A 13281-nucleotide genomic window follows, 5' to 3' on the forward strand; every position below is an offset into this window, starting at 1 on the left:
TGTGTTAAAGATGGAACTACTTGACTCCACCTTAAAACCCAAATCACTCTGGCTTTCGTTGAATGGCCAATAATAGCCACTGATGGTCAACAATGGAGATAATTTAAGTTAGTAGTATTCAATTAGTTTTAAGTTAAATAAATTTTTCAATAATTTTATAAATTTAAATGAATCAAGGTAATATACAATATCCCTCCACAAATGTCATATTCCAATGCTTCAGAAATAAGAGAGTTGGTTAGAGAACTGGTATTAGTGGGAAAGATGAGGAGTTTAGTGTTAATATGTAGTTTTGGTAGGAATATCCAGTTGGAGATGTTTAGTATTAGCTAGGGTTATCAGGGATAAGAAAGAAGTCAGAGCTAGAGATACAGACTTGGGAATTACCAGAATAGAAATGTTGGTTGAAGCCACGAAATTAGCCTCATGCTCTGAGGGAAAGACAGAATGTCCAAAATAAGTACTGGAGGAGAAAGAGGAGCCCTAGAAGGAGACGAGAAAGCTCAATTACAATGTAATTCTAGAGGTTAGAATCCTCTCACTTGTGATAGGCACTTAACAAATGTTTTCTGAATTGAATTATAAACTCTAAAAATCAGAATAATGCTGTGTTCAAAAGCCAAGGGACGAAAAAAAGAGTTTCAAGGACAGTGTGGTAAATGGTGCCAAATGCTACAGCAAAATTAAGGCAAATGCTTACTTCAGCAGCACATATTCTAACATTGGAACAATACAGAGAAGATTAGTATGGTCCCTGTTCAAGGATGACATGCAAGTTCATGAAGTCTTCCATATTTTTAAATAAATGGTTGGGAAATGAAAAGAGTAATTAAATAAGAATACTACTGCTTAAAAATGTTAAGGATTATGAGAACTGACAACAAGTCTCTAAACCTGGTGTGTAGGAGGTCACCCTTTGGAAAGGCAATTTCAGTAGAATGGTGGTTGAGGGCAACTAGATTGTAGGGGAGTAAGGAGCTATAAATAGTATGGAAACAGAAGAAGGGAGTGTACACAATACACCTTTGATAAATAAAACTATACAAGTATCTAGTGGTAGTGGTGGTCTATAACAAGCCAAATGAAGAATTTTTTCCAACATGGAGCATATATACATACAGGGAAAGGAAAAGGGAAGAAATTTAGGTGAAGGCACAGAAGAGAAAGGAGTCAAGTGTGGGATTAAGGTCTTGAAAAGATTTTTACCTTGCCTCATTGTCACCTCACAATATTACCTTTAGGGTCTGGTAGTCCCTTCATTAATTTGGACCGTGACCCATCCATAATAGCTAATCTGTCTCCAAATGCTGACTGACTACTGAAGTCACTTTGCTCTTTCACCATGGGCAACTATCATTGGGCCGACTCTGCTGTAAGCATGCATATGAGCATGTCAACAGGTCAAAAGAAATTAGAGTATAGACGTGGAGAAAATCCCAGTCCTAAAAACAGCCTTGTAGCCATTCTGCCTTCCCTCCTTAGATATCTTTTTAATGGGAATTCAATTTGTGTCCCATTAGCCTCCTGCTCGAAATAGAATGTACCAAAGAGTCATGATGAATGTAGATGGGGCTGGTAGAAAATGCTGATCTCAATTTAGAACATTTTTAATGGGACTAATGAAATGGAGGCAGTTGTAGGTTAGGGGATAGAAAGATGACCTAAGTGTCAGGAAGGAGACCTGGGTTCCTAGGATCATAGATTTAGAAGTGAAAGGGACTTTGAGGTAATCGTTCCAATAAACTTATTTTATAGATGAGGAAACTGAGACCCAATGAATTTAGATAATTTGTCCAAATTCACATGGGTAGTGAATGGCTGAACTGGAATTTGAACTCATATCCCATGAATCATATCCCATGAAGTTTAGCACTCCAAAGACTCTGTCTATTGCTTCCTTGGACAAGTCATTTAACCACTCAATGGCCCAGGTAACTATCAAGACTATAAGCTGTGACACAGGTGCTGACCCACATTGGCAGGAAGCAAGTTGCCTTACCTACAGTTCCCTATACCAGTTAAATCAGGTCTGATAAAAAAGAGAAAACAAAGCAAAAAACAAACAAAAAATCCCAAACAAACCGGAACTGGAAAGGTGAACAAGCATATATTTCATGCTGGTGATATCTCCCATAAGGAAGTGAAACCTACAATGTAATCATTTTATAATGAACCTGAGGCTTTTAGATGGAACTGATTACATTTAAGGAAATACCCTAGAGCTCATGCCAGGGTGCTGCACCTCATAAGTGACATGGTCTGATCATTAGATTTCTTAATATTTCAGTAGTCCAAAGTTTAAAGTTTAGTTAAACCCCTTTGGACATAGTCCAGGGTGGTCCTGGATTAATATTGAATTCTTCCTTTTTGCGAAGTATTACAGGAGAATTTCAGTGTCATCTGATCTGGTTTTTTTTTTTTTTACGGGTAGGAGAAGCAGTAATGTATCTGGTATTATTTTGGGGGTGCCTAGAAAGACCTTTTGCCATAAATATGTTCCTTACTCAGGCACCTGAAACTCAACCTTTAGAATAAGGTTTCTTAAACTTTTTTGGTGACATATACTGCTTTGGCAGTCTGGTAAAGCCTAGGGACTCTTTCTCAGAATAGTGTTTTTAAATACATAAAATGAAAATACATAGAATTACAAAGGAAACCAATTATGTTGAAATGCAGTTATCAAAAGAAAAAAAACACCAAGTTCATAGACTCCAGATTAAGAACCCCTATTTTAGATATTCATTTCTTTGGGGTTACCTATTGAAAATGCAAATAATTTTGGCAGAGGTGATGTATTAAATCAGTGGCATCAAACTCAAATAGAAAGGAACTCTGCTCGTGCAGCATATTGACTTAGAAAACCACAAATTAACATTATCTATGTTATGTTTTTATTTATTTTTTTAAACTTTTCCTAATTATATTTTAATCTGGTTTGGGCCTCCTGCAGTTGAGTCTGACATCTTTATATCCTTATTACATCCTTATTGGCTTAATGTAAATTACTTTATCAGGTACTTTTTATCTGTATGGGCAGCATAAGGTATTGGATATTTGGAGGGAAGAGGAGATTCTGAAAGGGGAGAAAATATTGAAAAAAAGACATTTTGGATCTGAGTAAGTCAGTCAACATGATGGGTATAGTGACATATATATTGCAGAAAGGAAAATTGTATAATCTGGATATCAGATGGTCTGAATATTGAAATCTTTCAATTTTCTGCTACACCCTCTCCCCAATCCTGACAAGGGAATCTCAAGGTCTAAGAGATAGAAAGAATGTTAGGGATTATAATATCCCAACTTTTAATTTTGCATACAAGGAAACTGGCACGCAGAGAGAGGAAGTAGTTTGCCCAAGGTCAGTTAGTTCATGATGGCATATTGAGGCATGAATGTGGGTAAATCTTTTTTTAATTAAAGAAAGGAAGAGAATTTCTCACAGGCTGTTTAACAGCTCTTAAGGAGGCTAGAGGGTATAATTGGACCACAAAAGTCCAAGGCATAGGAGAATGGCAGGATGTGACAAGAAACTTAAAGTGATCTGGCTCTCTTTCAAAGCCTGTAAAACATGTGTAAAAAATCCCTGCATGGTGGTTCAGGAGCAGGTAGGGTAGGCTAAGCCAAATATACAGAATGCAAAGTCAATATATTAAAGTTTGTGTTAATGTGTAACTATCCCTTGTACAAGTCCTTGCAAGGGATTGCAGGTCCTCGCCAAGTATGAATATGACACTCTGTTTGTTACTTACTTACCAGGATTAATATTCAAGGTTTCGGATTCCTACCAGGAGAACACATGAGTAAGAGAAGAGAGAATACCTATTGCCCAACCATGTGGAAAAAATATGCACATACATATAAATATCTATATCTATATCTATATCTATATCTATATCTATATCTATATCTATATCTATATCTATATCTATATCTATATCTATATCTATATCTATATCTATATCTATATCTATATCTATCTACATCTACATCTACATCTACATCTACATCTACATCTACATCTACATCTACATCTACATCTACATCTACATCTACATCTACATCTATATCTATACCTATACCTATACGTATATCTATACCTATACCTATATCTATATCTATATCTATATCTATACCTATACCTATATCTATATCTATATCTATATCTATATCTATATCTATATCTATATCTATATCTATATCTATATCTATATCTATATCTATATCTATATCTATGTCTATAGATATATATGTAGACACATACATCTATAGTCTATGTACATAATATGCATATACATATGCATGTATATATGCACATACATAGGTTATATGTATATATATATATGCATATAGGTCTGACAAATTGAAAGCAAATTCAAACCGAGTGTGGATATAAGGGATGATAAAAGGGACAGATGGACTAATCACATTGATGTTAGAACTGCAGATGTGTAAATAAGAATGGTTATCCTTAAGGAGCCAAGCCTTTTACCCAGCAGTTGAAGAAGACTATCCCTTAAGGGGGAGTCAAGGGGACTAAGGGGAAGGGAAACATGTCTAATAAGATAGTTGCTCTGTATGAGCGTATGGAAAACACCAGTTTGTAGGGAAAGAAGAGAAACATTTATCTGTAGAGTGGTAATAGATTGAATGAAAGAACCATAACCCTTAGTAAAATCACAGAATCATAGATAGTGATGTTAGAGATGAAGGAACCTTAGAAGTTATAGTCCAACCCCATCAATTTACTAAGGAAGAAACGAAGATGAAGAGAAGTGAGGTTGACTTGTCCAAGATCATATAGGTGCAAGTAAATAAGCCAGGATTTGAAAAAAGGTCCTCTGGCCAGGGCTTTTTCAATTACACTGTGGTAGTCTCTTCCCCTTATTTTATAGGGTGTGCATATATGGGAAAACGGTCTCAGAGATGATGTGACTTGGTAAAAGCCATGTAAACAATAACCAGCACAACTGGGGTTTTAACACAGAAGGACCACAATGTTCCAGATGAGATCTGCTTAGGGTAGAGAAAGCATAGTGGAGCCATCATCTCCCTATTTCTGGAAGCTATGCATTTTTAATTTTTTTTTAGGCAATGGGGTTAAGTGACTTGCCCAGGGTCACACAGCTAACTCAGGTCCTCCTGAATCCAGGGCTGGTGCTCTATCCACTGTGCCAGTTAGCTGCCCCCAAGAAAAGTCTTTTTTTTTGGTGAGGCAATTGGAGTTAGGTGACTTGCCCAGAGTCACACAGCTAGTGAGTTGTTATGTATCTGAGGCCAGATTTGAACTCAGGTCCTCCTAAGTCCAAGGCCAGTGCTCTATCCACTACGCCACCTAGCTGCCCGCTATGCTTTTCTTAATGTACCTTTTTTTTGGCTGCTGCATCACATTGCTTGCAGTCCCCTGAAGCCACAAGGTCTTTTTCAGAACAACTGCTATCTAATCATGTCTCTTCTATCTTTTATGTCTGAATTTGACTTTTTTTTTTGTGGAAGTAGAAGTCTTTATTCTTATCCCTATTGAATTCCAAATACTGTGCCAAGATTCTTTTGGATCCTGACTCTGTTATCCAGTATATCAGCTTAGTGACATATGGAAGAAAAGGAGGGTAATCTCCCCCCCAAGATTACCTCCCATTTACATTATACACCACACACACATACACACATGCATATGCCCACGCACACATGTATATGCACACGCATATACACATGTATGTGTATGGTATACATATACGTACATACATATAAATGTGTATATATATCCATTTATATCATGTAGGTTCATAGTTATTTGTATGTTGCCTCCCCCATTAGAATGCAAACTCCCTGGGAACAGAGAGTTTCTTTATATCTTTCTTTATATCTCTGCCTCTCAGCATATTGTGCCTGGCATGTAAATGTTTGTTGACTGAAAGGACAGGAAGTAACCTCTAGATAGAATGATGCTGTAATGAAATTTTCTTATAATATATTAATGTATTACTAGCCCAGCCACGCTAGGGCAGAGCACATTGCTGGTAAGACCATGGTGCTAACAAAGTCAAAATTTGGGAGTTTTTTTTTCTTTCTGTATATGTGTCTGATCACTTAACACATTAAAAAACTGGAAACATGTCCCCTTTCCCCTTCCCTACCCCCCAACAGATCAGCTTGGGTCTCCAAAGTGTAGTATTTTCCTCTATTAGCACTAGGGGTATGTGGTCAGAGCAGCTGCTTGGTGGCTCTATACCTGGGCAAGCCACCAGGTGGTTCTCTAATCTTGCAATGCCTGCTCACTCAAGAGAGCATACATGAATATGCCCTGTCCTTCCAGGCTTGAGCTACCAGCTCATTCATGCTATATATATACACACAGATAGCACCAACCACGCCCCAAACTTTGTACAATCACTCGTGTTTTCTAGGTCTTTATGCTTAAAGTCTAAGGGTATACTGATATTCTAATATTTCATGTTTCTCTTTCACCTTATACCTCTCCCCAGTGGATCCCAGTCTCTTCACTTCCTTCGTTAATGTATCCTTAAGAACCTCATTCAATTGATACACAGGCTAATTTTTTTTTTTTACTGTGCGAAAGTGAAAAGAGCTCTCAGATCTTGTAGTAATTACACTTACCTTTTAGTTGGCTGCCAAGCAGATCTATTCAGCTCATTATGCTAGTAAGCTATTCAGTACTTTAACAGTCTAGGACCCAAAATGGGCACCTAGACATTCTTACATGGTCAGCTTCTTTCTCCAGGTCATTTTGCTCATCCTTGTGTGGCTAATACAGTTAGAAGCCTGAGGTTGAATGAGATGATTAGCACTTCTGTGCACAAGCCTAGGAAACCACCAACCTCTCCTGCCATCTTCCCTTACCTTTAGCAATTTATGTAATCAAATTCCTGTGTCTTTCCATGGTGTCATAGATTTGTGGTAGAAATTCCAGACAAAAATAATGATTCCTGGAAGAATGAGACACAAAGTGTTATAAATCTGCCCCTTAAAGTCCTACCAGACTGTGAGAGAATTCTTAAGTAAATTAGGGGTAGAATCAAACATAAAAGGTAAAATCATTTCAATCACATTAAAAAAGATTTTGCATAGTCAAAATCAATGCACCTAGGATAAGAAAGGAAGCAACTGATTGGGGAAAATTTTGCATAGAATATCTTTGAAAGGGTTTGATATTTAAGATAAAGTGGGGGCTACTGTAATACAAATATATAACACCCCAAGCTATTTCTCAAGAGTTAAGTAGTTAAAGGTTATGAACAAATAATTCTCAAATGAAGAATTATAAGCTTAGCAACCATATGAACAATTGCTTCAAATAACTAAATTTTTCTTTATACCTGACAAAGTAGCAAAGGTTATAAATGGTCAGAAGAGTCAATTTTGAAGGGATGTCACAGGCATTCTCATACACTATGGGCTGTATACTGGTCCAACGTCTTTGGAATGCAATTTGGAATTAAGCTAAGAAAGACTAAAATATCCAACCACTTAGAGGCAGCTGGGTAGAACAGTAGATAGAACACTGGGCTTGGAGTCAGAAAGACCTGAGTTCAAATGTGGCCTTAGCCACTTATTAGTTGTATGGCCCAGTTCAAGTCACTTAACCATTGTATAACTCAGTGTCATCATCTGTCAAATGGGGATAATAATAGTACCTCCCAGCAAAAATGAGATAATATTTTAAAAGTGATTTGCAAACCCTAAAGTGCTATAAAAATGTTAGCTATAGCTATTATGTGACCGTGGGCAAGTCACAAGTTTTTCAGGGGCCCGACAACTCTAAAACTAAGATTAAAGGGAGAACTATCGGCATTGGTAGAATGAATTTCCTACACCTGTATTATTAAAGGTTTGTGTGTGTGTGTGTAAGTGGTATAAGGCTGCGTACTCCCTTCTTAGGTCCTGAGAAAGTTTTGGGATGGGCATAGGATATATCAAGTGTAAGAGTTTGGGAGGAGGTAGAACATTTATCTGTTCTCTCTTTATTCCTTTCCCCCTTCCCCAGCTAAAATCAACCAAGATGATATCAAGTTGTTCATAAAAGTTGTGGTTGAGGGGGGCAAGAGAATGGTGATTGGAGGCAAAATTTCCATTTTCTATACCTTTCATCTGTTTTCATTGTCAAATCAAAACCCATTGGATCAATGGGATTGGGAGCATGGTGAGAGACTTCCTCTAAGCTTTAGTTTTGGCATCCACTCACCTGTCAAGAAAGCCAAAGTCATGATTTATGCCAGTTTCTTAAAAATCTAAATATTTGAAAAAAACCTAGCATAGCTTTCATTGACTTAGAATTTGTTGTTGTTGTTCAGATGTTTCAGTTGTGTATGACTCTGACTCCATTTAGGGTTTTCTTGGCAAAAATACGGAAGTGGTTTGCCATTTCCTTCTCCAGCTCATTTTACAGATGAGGAAACTGAGGCAGACAAGGTTAAGTGACTTGCCCAGGGTCAAGCAGCTAGTAAGTGTCTGAGGCCAGAATTGAATTCAGGAAAATGAGCCTTTTTGACTCCAGCACCTGTGCCCTATCCACTGTACCACCTAGCTGCCCCTTAGATAGAAGCCCCTGCACTAAAACAGTAAAGTTACCTTGAGAAGGAGAAGGAAGTACTATTAAAAACAGAAGAAAGAGTAAAGATCTGTTAGAAGACCCAGTACCCCCCAGATGTCTTATGAGTCTTCTGTTTGATCTCGAGCCCAGAGGTGGCTTAAGACCTCTCATTTATGTGTGCAATCACATAAATAGTAGGATGGTACTATATTATGATATTTTGTAGTATAGATATGTCCTTCATATATAATTAGAGGCAGCTTATGTTCCCTCAAATATAACAGCTCTGTACAATGTAAGCCAGACATAACATGGTTAGCCTCTAAAGCTGGATTTTGTTCTATCCCACCTAGACACTTGCATTAAAAATGGGTTTCACATATTAGATTCATCATCTACCTGCTCAGAACTGGCATCTGAGTAGGACTACACACCAACATCTACTCTCTGGGGAAGGAGGGGGAGGGAAACACCAACAATGACAGCACTGGTTACCTGATACTCTTCTTCACAGTTAGTTTGAATAGATAAAGCCACAAGTCTCTTTGTGTTGAGAGTAAAGCATTTAGTCTTCATCTCTATGGCACTTGACTTGTCGCCAAACCTGCACACCCACTGGGGAAATGGTCCCACCCCTGCAGCAAAACAGATCCCTCTTCTCCCTTTTAATTCTCCTTTTAAAGAAATTATCATGATTTATAATGGTAGAATTAAAAATATAAAAATGGCCTGCTAGGGCATAGAAATGATAGGTAATGAGTTGGCATGATCCAAGATTTCTTCTTTTTAGTAATAAATAAGAGAGTGATTTTACATTGGATGCATTGGCTTTGTTGTATTTCAGATGATTAGGTTGTATCCTGAATGCTTCTGTTTTCATGTTCACTAAATGACTAAATGAGAGGCAGTATGTTAGAGTGGACAGAAAGACAGCCTTGGAGTCAAGAAGACCCAGGCTTACATACTAGCTATGTGACCCTGGGCAAATCACTTTAACCTCTCAGTCTCCCAGCAACTAAGCCTATGAGTTGTGGTACAGTGGTTGATCTGTATTTGTAGAGGGAGCTTTCTCCCTAGGGAATTCCTTATGCTTATGAAATTATAGGTCTAGGTCATCTTAACCCTCCCTAAAAAGAACATGTAAAGTTTTTTACCAAAAACTTAGAAGGTTGATTTCCCCATAGGATCCAAATTGATGAGGGTCTAAGTTGAAAATTATGAACATGTTGGCAGAAGGTAATATGAGGCTATGCGAGACAATGTAAGATCCATTTCATTGCTACCATAATTGTCAAAATTAATTCAATTTAATTAATTCTTAGTATGCTAAGAACTGGCTATGTGCAAGACACATACACAAAACCCAATGAAATAGCCCCTGCCTCAATGAGTTTGCATTTTATTGGGGTGGTGTATACAATTCATACACAGATAAATAAATACAAGACAATTTGAGGTGGAATCAGGGAAGGTGGTAAGTTGAACTTGAAGAAAAAGAAGGCTTCTGAAAGGCAGAGCTGAGGAGAGAATCCATTCTAGGCATAGGAGGATAGGCTCCAGGGATGAGGAACCTGTAACCTTGAGGGCACATGTGGCCCTCCAGGTCCTCAAGTGTGTCTCTTTAACTGAATCCAAACTTCACAGAACAAATCCCCTTTATAGAAGGATTCGATCAGAGGGCCACACTTAAGGACCTAGAAGGCCACATGTGGCCTCAAGGCTGTATGTTCCCCACCCCTGGGATAACCTCTTCAAAAGCTCAGAGGGGAGATGGAACACAGCTAGAGGCCCAGTTTATCTGGAACATAGACTGCATGAGTGCAAAGAATATGACATGCCTGGAAAGACACATTGGACCCAGATTTTGGAGGGATTTAAACGTAAAGCTGAAGAAGTTTGGTTATGAATATTGAGGCAATAGGGAGCCACTGAAGATTTTTGAGCAGGGCAATGGCACAGCCTTATCTGTACCTTAGGGAGATTTTAGTAGCTATGCGGAAGATGGATTGGATAACATAGAGACAGGAAGCAGAGATACTAATTGGGAGGATATTTTAGTAATCCAGGAGAAAAATAATCATGGCCTGGACCAGGGTAGCAGCCTTTTAAGTAGAGATAAGGCAATGAATATGAAGAGTAATGGAAGCGGTATCAATAGGACATTGCAAATTAATTTATTCTAGGATTTTTCTTAAACTTCCTGAAGTTTGTCCTTGGAGAGGCTAAGCATACTGTGGTAGAAAGAACACTGGATTTCTGACCTGAAGACCCTGGGTGAGCCTCTTTATCTTCCTGGGTCTCAGTTACTCATCTATAAAATGAGAGGGATGGATTAGATGACCTTCGGGCACTAATAATGGGTCATTCTATTTCCCAAAGTGTTGGAGAAGTTAAGAAATGAAGCTCTTACCTATCAGATTAATGCATTACATCAGTTGGCAGAAAAAAAAAGTTAGTATTGATTGCGGTTATTGATTATACAGGGAGAAAAAAACAACAACAAAAAAATAAAACTGGATATGTAGAAGCTTGTGTGGGTGAAAAACAGAAATTGAACCCTTCCTTTTTTACGTCAAGATTCTGATTACTGTAACTCCATAATGTTGTTGTTGTTGTTCAGTCATTTTAGTCATGCCTGACTCTTCACGACCTCTTTTGGGGTTTTCTTGGCAAAGATACTGGAGTTGTTTGCTGTTTCCTTCTCCATGTCATTTTACAGGTGATGAAACTGAGGCAAAAAGGGTTAAATGACTTGCCCAGGGTCACCCAGCTAGTAAGTGTCTGAGGGTGGGTTTGACCTCAGGAAGATGAGTCTTCCTGACTCTATTCCCAGCAATCTATCCGTTGTGCCACCTAGTTGCCCCTAGCTCCACAATACCATGCCCTATTCAGTCCTCTTCTATGCCTTCTGATGAATCAGTCTTTCTTCTTGAAGACAAGTTTGATTGAAGATTTAAGATGAAATTTCCTATTAGGGTGGTGACCAAATCCTGAAAGCATCCTTGTTAGCTTCTTTATGTATATTGTAGATCTGCGTCTCTCACCATGAAGGAGTATACATTTGTTGAGCTGGGTGTTTTTTTAACCTTAAAGACTTTTGGCGGGGCTTAAGGAAAAGGTAAGAATGGATAAAGTAGATTTGGGCAACTGTCATTAGGATGCTGAGGTTCAGTTGAGAAGATATACATGAAAATATAACAAGGGTAGAAGGGACACTGAAATGCAAGTCTTCATAGTGACACTTCGTTTAAAATGGTTACTCTTCCTTGTGGGCTTGCTGTTGTTATAGCCAAAACAAAACAAAACAAAAACCAGGCAAACTAAATGCACTTAGGAATTACATGTAACACACAGACACTGTGTGTGTGCATATGTGTGCGTGTGTGTGTGTGTGTGTGTGTGTTTCCTTCCTGTGCAGTACTCGCCAAATTTTCCCACCAAGTGATCTGTTGTTAACGTGCAGGAAATCCCAGTCAATGCTCATCATTTGGTGAAAGAGTGACAGCAGACGCCGCAGCAGCGCCTCAGCAAGCATCCACCTGCTCCCGTGGTGTCTTTTTAAAGCGAGTTCAGCTTACCTCTACTCCCCTTAGTTTTCCTTTGCTTAATTGCAGGTGATGATTCAAAAAGAGCCTTCACCTGTTTTTGTGGGGCTTTCATCTTTCGCAGACAAAGCAGGCTGAGGCTTGGGCCTTGATCTGTGCCGTGCTTAGGGCCTTGGGTATTAAAGGGGTTGGATCACCCTCAGGCTTTTAAGGTTTTTTTGGGTTAAATTGATGAGCATGTATAATAAATTGAAGCTTTGTTGTTTGGCAGAATTTTTTCCCCTCAGTATTTGTTATTCTTTTATCAGCTAAGAGACCTGGGAGTACCTTATGTTCCTCTCCTACCTCTCATTCAAGTGAATGATGCTGTCAAAATGAGGCTTCTTAGGTTTACCTTGGAATTTAGAATTGGTTGGGATAGGTTTTGATATTAAAAGAAAAACAAAACACACACCAGCATCTTAACTACCTTTTAAAAATGAACACTAGGTACTGATGCCCAAGAGTCTAATTTTTCAAGGCTTAGCAAGTTGCTTGACAAACATATAACTGTGCTGAGGTGGTGTCCAATCACCTGCTCTATGGACAGGTTGCCGATTCTTTGAAATGGAAATGATGTATCAGGTCAGCCTGGACAGAGAGTAACTCGTTGTGGGGAAATGATTATCAGAAATTGCACTGGCCTTGTGAAACATTGTAAGTCAGAACAGTAAGAGACACATAGCGCCTAATCAATCAGATCTGAATATCTAAGTTCAGATAAGTTTTCTTGCTATTGGAAACTTTCTAGGTTAAAATAATTTCCTTAGGTATAAAGGTAAGAATTTAATATTTTTGATATTTTGTGTGATATGCAAGAATATTATTTAAGCTGCATTTGTAGAATTTCTAGCTTTTAAGGAAAAAAAACCTCAAGAATAAATTATTAGAAACTCAGATTTTTTTTTTTACATCCCAGTAAGCCAGATGTTATTTCAGGTGTCTGTGAAAATACTCTCTGAATATACAGGGAGATTGGAGGTAGTCTTTTCTCCTTAGATTGAGAGCATAGTAAGTGCTGTGTTTGTGCTTATCAAAATGCATGATTCCCTCTGTACACTTCTTTGTAAATAAAACAGAAGGCATTCTTCCCCTCTTCCTTCTATCTGCATTTTCATTTGATATAACATGAAGCCTAATTATATA

The 13281-nt window shown here is 38.1% G+C and overlaps 1 non-coding gene across 1 annotated transcript; it reads left to right on the top strand.

Annotated features, from left to right (window-relative positions):
* Window positions 1-692: 692 nt before the first annotated feature.
* Window positions 693-799, top strand: LOC144455262 (U6 spliceosomal RNA). Its single transcript, XR_013483980.1, has one exon. It is a non-coding gene; the product is annotated as a U6 spliceosomal RNA (small nuclear RNA).
* The last annotated feature ends 12482 nt before the right edge of the window (window positions 800-13281 follow it).

Source organism: Phascolarctos cinereus, unplaced genomic scaffold (genome assembly GCF_003287225.1).
Source record: "Phascolarctos cinereus isolate Bilbo 61053 unplaced genomic scaffold, phaCin_HiC Scaffold_1;HRSCAF=81, whole genome shotgun sequence".
In the NCBI taxonomy this organism is placed as follows: domain Eukaryota; kingdom Metazoa; phylum Chordata; class Mammalia; order Diprotodontia; family Phascolarctidae; genus Phascolarctos; species Phascolarctos cinereus.